Genomic DNA, 10,231 nt, shown 5'->3' with positions numbered 1-10,231 from the left:
CCTCCTTTTGTGGTCTCAGATGATGCTCCAGGGCCCTCAGGGGGAACAGCTCCTACTATTTCTAGCGGGACAGTTGTCCCTGATGGCCTGGAGGCTTTCCAGCAACAATGGTTGTTGCCAGGAATTTCAAAGGAGGCCTTAGGTTTCATCCAAGAAGCCTGGGCTCCCCCTACCAAGACGCAATATTCTTCAGCATGGCGAGCATGGTTGGGTTGGTGCCTGGAGAAACAGGTGGATCCCGTGGAGGCGGACCTCTCACAAGTTGTGAATTTTTTATCCCAAAAAGCTTTGTAGGGGCTATCGTACAGGTTGGTTAACAATATCAGATCCGGTATCTCAGCTGAACATGTGCAGATAGATGGTAGACCGGTGGGTATGCACCCTGTTGCATGTAAACTTCTCAAAGGTATACGAGTGGCAAATCCTCCTAAGGCTAAGTATTCTGCTTCATGGGATGTTTCTAAGGTTTTAACTTTATTTGATAATTGGCCTCATAATGCAGAACTATCAAGAAAACAACAGTCTGCAAAATTAGCTGTGCTCCAGGGTTTGTCTGCTTGCCGTTGAATCTCCAATATCAGAGTCCTAGATTTAACAGGTAGAGGTTTTTCCCAGGAAGGGGTTTCATTTACAATTTCTGCAAGAACAAACACATTTACACGTTCCATTGATTATCATGCATTTCCTGTAAACAATAAATTGTGTGTGGTACAATGCCTGAAAGCTTATGAAGAATGTACCCGATCGGTTAGATCGGTTGGTTGTTCCAGACTGTTAATTGCATTGCAAAAACCGTTTAAACCAGTTACCTCTGCTACTATTGCCAAGTGGGTCAGATATATAATGCAGGAGGCTGGTATTGACACTGGACTCTTTGGGGCCCATTCAGTGAGGGGTGCTATGGCTTCCAAGTCTTATATGTTAGGCACCAGTTTACAGTATATAATGAAAGCAGCTGGTAGGTCATCTGATTCTACTTTTAAGCAATTTCACAATAGACCTGTGGACGACATTGCTTCTGTTGTATTGGGAAAGAGTTAAACTGGCATAATCTGAAGCCTCAGGTCCTGTAATAGAATAGAAAATTTGCTAGCATGCGCACCAGGAATGTTCAATTCTATTAAGGACACGGAGGCAAGGATTATCCCGCCCATTGTATATATCATATTCATGATTGTTATTTATTAACCACCCTGATATGTTATCATGGTTAATACGAATTACTGTTTTCTGTTTCAGGGGCGGAGCAGAAAGGTGATTAATCATCCGCCTGTTTGCAAGATCGGAAGGCCTGCTGCTCATGCTTCGTTTACATAGACTCCTTTGGGTCTGGCTTACTGACTTGTTTACTGTTTCTGCAAGTTCTGTGATTGACATAAATTCGGATTACATGGACAATGTTCATTCAAGGCAAAGAAAGAGGAAGTGCTCTTGTTTGGGATTCCAAATATAGAGCTATAGTCTCTAGGGTAGTTGGACTGGACCATGGCATTATAGAAAATGTGGTTAATTAAAATGTTTAAATGTTTTTCATTGGCCGCTGTAAAATAAACAGTGAAGAAAGAGATAGCATAATCCTCACCTAGGTGTCCTTAATAGAATTGAAAATTCTTGGCGCAAATACTAGAAAATATTTAATCACCAAACTGAGATCTAGTGTGTTTAAATAGAAGATTTATTGTAGGACAACACAGTACCCACTTCCGTGGGCTGACTCAGTCAATCATTTTTTTCTTGGGGAACTCTGTATCCGGCAGTTTATGAGGCGTTCTGACGGTAGCAAGAGAGAGCGTTGTGTGGTGTAAGGGGTGTGGCTACAGCCATGCAAGCCAGCAGTCCGGAGACTGGGTCGGCTAAATTACAGTTCTTGGTGGTTGCGACTTGGCTTTGGCTTCGGCTTTGGCTGAGTACTTCACATCCAGCTGGGTCCCGTAAAAGAATTTGAATCAGGAGGCTGCAGCGAGAATTTCGGACCTGGACCTGGAGGCTTTGGTAGGTGGAAAGTGGTGGTTGAAGGTGATTGAAGGCAGGACCTCCACACTCACTCCCCAACAATAGAAGGTACGCCCTTACCACCGTGGCCCCAGGAGAGATATTATTTTACACTACTCATTTAGCCGAAGCCTCAACCCCAAACGCTGGGGAAGGAAGGTGGATCAAAAAATAAAAAGTGCCAAATATAGATGGTCACAAAAAAGAAAGGGATGGGATAAGAAAACTGCTGGCATAGTGCAATTCCACCCTCTCTTTGATGCATCATTAAGATTGGAGGGTAAAAAGATCCAAAGGATGAGGAAAAGGGAGCACAACCCCTTCTAGACCTGAATTACCCAGGGCTTTGCAAACATTTTGCAAAGTCTAATCAAACTTCAACAATATCAAGAATACATAGGGAACCCCAATAAATATTGCAGGCATTGACTACTATCTCCAAGAAGTCCATGAAATCTCAAACGGTGGTCTTAGACAACCCCATAATGTCATCTTCAATGGCTGCGGCCTTAAATCGTAGAAAAAGTATAGGAGAACGGTCACCTATTGCAAGAACAGGAAATAATGCTTCAATAGAGACAAATAATATAATTCAAAGCGATAAATTACTATCTGCAAATCTCAGTCTCAGCTTCCACATCTTCTATCAGTGTTCAACCTAACGTATTCCCAAGGGGCCCCCAAGAACATCACTGTGTCTAGTATTATCCCACAAGAAGGCACACAAAGGGGCATATTATCAGGCAGGGCGTTAAAAATAATAGCTGTTTTAGCGGCAGAAAACTGCAGCTAAAGCGGCATTAATGGGCTTGATAATAAGCCCTTGTGAATTCCCGTAGAAGCCCATGTTCTAGTGTGAACATGGGCATCTATTGGAATTCTCCACTGCATATTATCAAGCCCATTATCGCCGCTTTAGCGGCGGTTTTTCTGCCACTAAAACAGCGATAATTTTAACACCCTGCTTGATAATATGCCCCAAAGTTCTTTAGTTCATGTTAATGCAAGTTCAAATTCGGAAAACCTTCAGATCAACGCTAAGGATGACTTGGATAATACCTTGGTTCTAATCCCGTTGATGAAATATGCCCCCAAAGGTAGACATGATGTCTTAACCCGGGGGAACACCCTTAGACTTCTGTCAGCGATGCAAAGTCTAAGCAATGTAACATTAAAAGAACTTGTTTCACAACAATTTGAAAGCTCAGACGTAGCGCCTGGAAGGGAAGTAACTAAGACTATGTGGTCCTCAACCGACATTATAAAAAGAATTCTTGCAGAAGGTCCAGCTCTTAAAAAATGGTGAATAAAGGTTATCACAGGGCAAAGGATAGGGTATCCCTTGACCCTTCTACCACAAGGTCAAAAATGAGGCATTTGGAACAAAGAAACCACCTCAGTGCTAAAGGGTGCAAAGGACTTCACCGAAAACAATAGCTTATCATATAAATCTTACAAAGTGATAAAGGAAGCCGCCCGGGATAGATCTCAAGGAGGCCTACAAGAAATAGAACAGCAAGATTCACCCTAACTCCACCACGACAAAACACAGCCCGGGAAAATCAAGCCGGACTTAACTCCAGACTACTGCGCTTGTGTTCTTGGAATATAAATGCCCTAAATACAAAGTCATCGGATCCAGAGCTGTATAATTACCTGCTGTCCTTTGATATTATTTTTCTCCAGGAAACTTGGCTAGAGTCATTTTTCAGTTGGAGGCCGGATCCTCTTGCAAAGGCCACGGATGCGTTCACACAAGACTGTTCGAGATCACTGAATTGTGCATTACCCCATTCATTCTGATTCCCAGTGTAGCAAACCAGATAGTCCTCCAGCAGGCAGAAGTTATTTTAATCACACCAGTCTGGAAAGCGCAACCTTGGTTCCCAGTACTTCTGGAATTGACATGCGACTTCCTTCTCCTCCTTTTGTGGTCTCAGATGATGCTCCAGGGCCCTCAGGGGGAACAGCTCCTACTATTTCTAGCGGGACAGTTGTCCCTGATGGCCTGGAGGCTTTCGGACTGGGAACTGAAAGCAGCCCTGGAAAACGACAGACCAAAATGGTGAATTTTACAGCACATTTTTCATTACATATTCAAATTGTATCAACCTTCCCAGTAAATAGTAGATGATGGCCTAAAGAACATCAGATTACCCGCCCAGTCATATGTACCCATAGACATTCTTTCAGAGAGCACCAAAAATAGACACAAGTAGTGAATCAGAGAGAACAAAGTAAAAGTGAGGGTAACATTTTGGGGTTTCTCTGATAGAAATGGGTACCCACAGCAAAGAAGACATGTCATAAAGACTATATACATGGGCAATCACATGCATGGCCATTCTGTTATGGCATAGTTGTTCTAGAAGCAAGGATAAGTACATATGTTAAGCTGCTTTGAAGTGACAGGTCATGACTGCATGTTTGGGGGCATGTCTGGCTGCTAAACATTTTCATATCAAAATGGTGAACACTGCACGCAGTCTCATGGAGTGCACCATGTAAACATTCTCTGTTCACTTTCACTCCTGCATTGTGTGCATTGTCTGGTGGCACGACCTCCCAGGAAGACCCACACACATACATTACACATTTGGGGACTGTGGCTGTCAAAGCGTTTCATGTAACCGTGTGTAACAATAAAACAACACTGCTTGTAGGTTCGTGTGCTGCATTATTTTAAGGGTAATGGAGGGAGAGAATATAGGTAAAGGGTAACGAGTTTACCGAGGCCTATTGTATAGTACCTATATGGAATATAACACTCCATAATTGCAGACTCTGGTCTGCAAGGCTGGCTGCACTGTACCAAAGACAGTATTCAAACCTGTATCGCCAGGTTCTAAAGTCAGCAGCTCTAGGCACTCAATCACATTTCTTACACAGTAGGAGAATGGAGTTTATTACAGTGGTGTTTGTTTAATTGACTCTTGAAGACTAAACGTCTGGAGTCGAACAATGCTGATTAGATCCTGTCATTTGTAGGTGTTGCATAAACTATGTAGAAATTGCATTACCTAGTGAGATATATTCCCAGTTTACTTGTCAAGGCATAAATAGATGTGAAAAAAAGGAGTTAAAATGAGCAATGCCTGATAGGCTGCCAGTTTTCAGCAGATGCCTGAACCAGCAGACCAAGTGGAATTAAGTAATTTCTGCTTCACCTGTTTTTTTGGCAAAATCCTAACACTGTGTCTTGTGAAAGAACAGAGACAGTGAGGTTTTGTGTTAAGGTTGGTTCATAATTGCTTTCTGTATATTATTATGGTAACCTTGTGATAATATAAGCATCATCCTACAGATCTGAAAGCTTTAACCCTCCTGAGTAGCACAATGGCTAATTGTGGTTGAGGTACTTAATAGGATGTATACATTTAAAAGTTTTAAGAGAGAAAATACAAAAATATACTTTTTAGACTTTAAGGTAGTACATTTTACATTTCATAAAATAAGTTTATTAACTTACTGACCTGTTGCACCAGCTCAAACAAGCTGCTGAGATCATATGCACTGCACTTAGCTGGATTAAGGAATGACTATAATAGGATTTAAAAAAGGTAATTACTTGCCCTTATAAAAATATTATTAAAAAATAGGACAGTGAGTTTCGAACACAACTGCATTGCAGCTTGTTCATTAACCCACTTTGATGTTAGAGATTTATAGAAGCTAGCAGAAAAGTTAAATGCATTAAAGCAGAGCACTTATAATAATACACCAATTGGAACTGTTTTCTGCCAGTGGTGAAATGGTAGAAAGCCGATAAACAGACATATGTAATGAAGTGCTAATTTACAGTGAGCCAAATAAATGTTCACTATCAAACGACACTTCCAGTTTACCAACTCCAGTTTCCCCACAGGCGGTGAAAAGGTCGAGAGGCCAAGTAGTAGCGAGTGGTGCTGGAGTCCAGTGGTGGCTGGTGACATATGAAAGTGGTGAGGCATAAATGTTCACGATGAGTGGCTTGTGGCAAGACCAATCGTCATAAGCGGGGCTGTGGGGTGGGGTAGGGCAGTTCGAGACTCCCCTGGAGAAAGTTTTGAAAACAAGAGTGGGCAAATGGTGCATTTTCAAGCAAATTTCAGGAAGCAACGAGTTTGATAAAGAGCTTTATAAAACTATATGTAAAGCATACATATTTAGATATATTGCGGGTAATAGTAATTAACACATAACATACAAGCACATTGGTTGCCATTCATTCCTGTGCAACATAAATAACATTTAAAACTATGTTTTAGAAGATATTCTATAACTTCTTGCAAGTAAAAGCCACTTCAGTTCTGCATCTTATATTGGTAATGTATAAATTATATTATAAGGAACAGATAACAAATGCAAACTCCCTGAGATGGTCACAAAACTAGCATCAAAGGCAGCACAGGAGCCTCGTGGGATTTTCCTTTCCGAAAGTTTACACTACATACACTACAGTCAGAGGTCATACATGCTACTTTTAATTGCCAATCTGCTCTGCTGGGCTTGAAAAGATGCCTTGCCTCCATCCTGGGAGTGCCCAGGAGTGGACGCCTCACAGGGAAAGCCAGGATGGGTTCCACAGCGGTATTCGTACAAGCGCCTTGAGACCCTTGCGGGTGAGTAGTGCGCTTTACAAGTATCAATTTACTGTTTACTATTCTGTTCAGTACTGGTTGCCCTTTCACTATGACCAATGCAAAAAACTCCTGGATGATGCTGCTACTGACCATTGCTCTTACAAAAAGTCGTATGTACATTACTCCATTATACCAATGCATAAAAGGCCTGTACACAATAACCCTGTAAAATACCTTTAGACGTTGAACTCGTACAGTGTTACTCTACATAACAGTACTGTACATTAATCATCAGCAAAATGGTTTTACACAGATCGGCATGAACAAAAAGCACCTTACAATGCCTCAGCAGCATGCTTCGGTCCAGAGCCAGTACAACATGCCCTCTCACAAAGTGCTTTCACACAACCCCCTGCAGGGTATCCCTTCCCACCGCCCCTGCAGAGATCCTCCTGCATGGATCGCCATTTTAGAAATACTTACTTAGGGTGTCTGCATGCAGCCCCCGCTTGAAGCTGCACAGATGGAGGCTGGCAGAGATAGAGGATGGCAGGGTGCACGCAGTGACACTATGTTGTTACCTAAAGTGCCAGACCTGACTGAGATGTCCCGGGCCCCTTGACAGCTGTGTGTATAGCTCTCTTTTTCTTTGAGAAGCACCCTGGCTGCGCAGCCTGCGCACCCTACGCACCCTCCTGCCTGTGAATGACAATTACCAGGACTGCCATCGGTGCCAGCTACAGAGAGAGGCCGTGCACTCCTCACACATTACATGCATGACACATAAGGGAGATATGTGGCCTAGTTCTAGGAAAAGTTACCACAGACGAACAAGGAGACCTCTATGCTAATCATGGCTTCCTCGCTTGATCAGCTCCTAGCAGCCACAATTAAAAATTGGAAGCAGGCTAAACACAACTCTTGTGTGTAAATAAACATATCTCAAAATGATTCACTTTTGCCATACCACATACCATTACATTCAGATTTTGACACAGCTATTTGTGCGCATTACAGACAGATGCTCGGGTGAAGACGAATGTTGCACTGTTTGGCACACACAAAAATACAATCAAAAGCCATAGTGGAGCCGCGCCAGACACGTGGGACAGGCCATGCTGTATCTGTCTAACGGGGTAGCAATTGGGCACTTAATTTGAAAACTAAAAAAGACACAACTAGCTTTGTGCGCACACAGACACAGCTCCATCCAAACCCGTTTTTAAGTAAATAAATCTGGCTCTAATTTAGAAATCTCAGCTGTGCGGAGTCATGATGAAACCATTCTTCCTATATTCAGAGTAAGGGTTTCCAGAACTTTTAGCAAAGACCTCGCTGTGTTATCCCTGCTTATTATGTCCCTAGCTCCAGTTTGAGACTCTGCGACCCACTTGTGATTGCAGCAGGGAGGTGGAACGCTTTTTACACAGAGGCCAAGCAGAGGCAAACCGCCCTCCCCGGCCCTATTCTGGAAAAGAGTCTTACCTAGTTTTCTGGTCAAAGTTAGGTCGACCGGTCGAAACATTGGACAACGCCAGCAGCTTCTCTAACAGGATGGGGGGCCCGCAACAGGCTGGACACAGGAGCAAGCCAGGGCATCCCAATTGCTTCCGGTTTCAAACTGTAGACAACGTGCTGTTTTAGAGTTGAGTGAGGTTTTCTACCATAACCATCTCAATACAGCCTTGCTCATTTCGCTAAATAAACAGATTTTGCTACCTCACCTGCTGCATCTGAGTGCTACCTCATTACAACCACAGGTTTACTTCCACATGACAGTTGTTGCCAGACATTTTTATCTTGCTACAATTAAACTTTGCATGCATGCACGTGCTAACCTGACCGTCTAGTGGGTCATCGCATTCACTTACTTCGAGTTCAGAGACTACAGCGGGACCGTCCTTGGTCATCCTTCCCTCACAGCTCTTAGAAGACGTCATCAGAGGCAGGCCACCTCGCTCCGCACTGCCTCCGCCCTCCGCCCTGGCCCCTGCTCACAAGTCACTCACAAAAATAAAGAGGCGCGCAGAGACAGTGCATCATTCTGCGCTCTGCGCGCTGCACACAGGCACCTCCCCCTCCTCCTGAAAGGTTAAAAGGTTAGGTTGCAAACCCAGGGCACGGGTCAATCAACCTTGCTGCTGTTTTCCCTGCAGCTGCAGAGAGGGACTCGGTCGGGCTCCAGTCTGACTGAGTGACTGTGTCTGAATCTGACATACAGACTCAGACAGACAGTCAGTCAGACAGTGAATTCTCTCACGTGTTACAACAATCATGGTTCGATGGCCGGACTGAAAATCGGCCCCCAAGCCACAAAACCGGCCCCCTGTCGGAAAACCGGCCCCCACCCCATCCAGCCTACCAGGGGATTGCCCGCAGCAGCGGTGCGTCCATTGGGGCGTAGGGGCGTAGCCCCACTAAGCCTGGTAGACGCACCTGCGGCTGCTGCAGCAGAGAGCTAAACACCTAAATAAAATACAGCGGCGCTTCAATTGACTCGAGTGTTCCGACCGGGACAGACCCTATACAATAGGGAGTGCGCAGGGGGTGGGGCTGGTTTACAACAACAACATCAGTGTGATGTCACAGTCTGTCTGTCTCGACTGCGCATGAGGAATTCAGGAGGACACTTGCCCGCGCATGCGCTTTAGCCTAAATTAGCCGTCAACTTCGAAGGGGCCAGGGGGGTGTGTCTTTGGCTGGGCCCCGTTCTGTAAGAATGTGCCAGGGCGAGTAGACTGTGTGACCCCCTAGCCAATCCTGCCGCTTATGCAGCGTCAGGATTGGCTGGCCCACCGCGCCGAAATACAGGCAATCATTATTGGATGCCGGCGCGTGGGAGGGTGGACTGATTGGCCCTGGATTTGGGGGACGTGCGCCGGTGCGCGCAGTGACGTTTCCACTAATTGCGCGGCTGTATTTAAGTTTCTTTAGGGCGGGGGCAGGGGGCTCCCTCTCTGTCTCCTCATGCGCGCAGGGCCAGGCAGCAGCCAGCAGACCGTCGTCACTCACTGTCAGTAAGTGTCCGACCTCTCTTCTTCACTGGACTGTCTCGTGGTTATTGTCCGTCCGTCACTGACTCAGAACAGATAGACCGTCACTCGTCACATCACTCGAGCTGGTGGCTGGGTTAGAGGTTAGTAGTGGTTCGGTTGTGGTTTTGTTTTTTTAAATTGTTGGTTGGTCTAATGGTCTTGGTTGGCAGGTTGGCGCCGTCAGTGTCGCTACCGCGGTGCTGCTCGGTCATTTGAGTAAAGTTACGAGAATTAATTAAACCGGACTAATAATCTATCTATCGGGAGCCGGGCGTTCCACCATTATTCAAGTGTCTCGTGACATACTGGTGGCGCTACTTTATTATAAACTAAAACATAGTGTTTTTTTTATTTGCTTCCAGTTGACCTCATTTGTAAAGCAAAAGGCCTCGCGTGCTTGCCCTGCTATTGTGTTAATTGGCCTCAGCTGGCACGCGACTTTGATGTTTCTGCTTAAACTCCATGGCTGCCGGAGCCTTCTGCAGGGCTAATTGAAAGAGGCGGCTTCCGAGGTTAGAAGGCGGGCTCCTTCTCACTGCCACAATTGAATCTGTATCTGAAACTCATCTGCAGGGCTCATCTGGTAAAAATGTATGATAAATATTTAATGCGCAAACCACCAGTATGAAAATGGTCTATACG

The sequence above is a fragment of the Lissotriton vulgaris genome, unplaced genomic scaffold (assembly GCF_964263255.1).
Source record: "Lissotriton vulgaris unplaced genomic scaffold, aLisVul1.2 SCAFFOLD_872, whole genome shotgun sequence".
Taxonomy (NCBI): domain Eukaryota; kingdom Metazoa; phylum Chordata; class Amphibia; order Caudata; family Salamandridae; genus Lissotriton; species Lissotriton vulgaris.
This window is presented reverse-complemented; position numbering follows the sequence as displayed.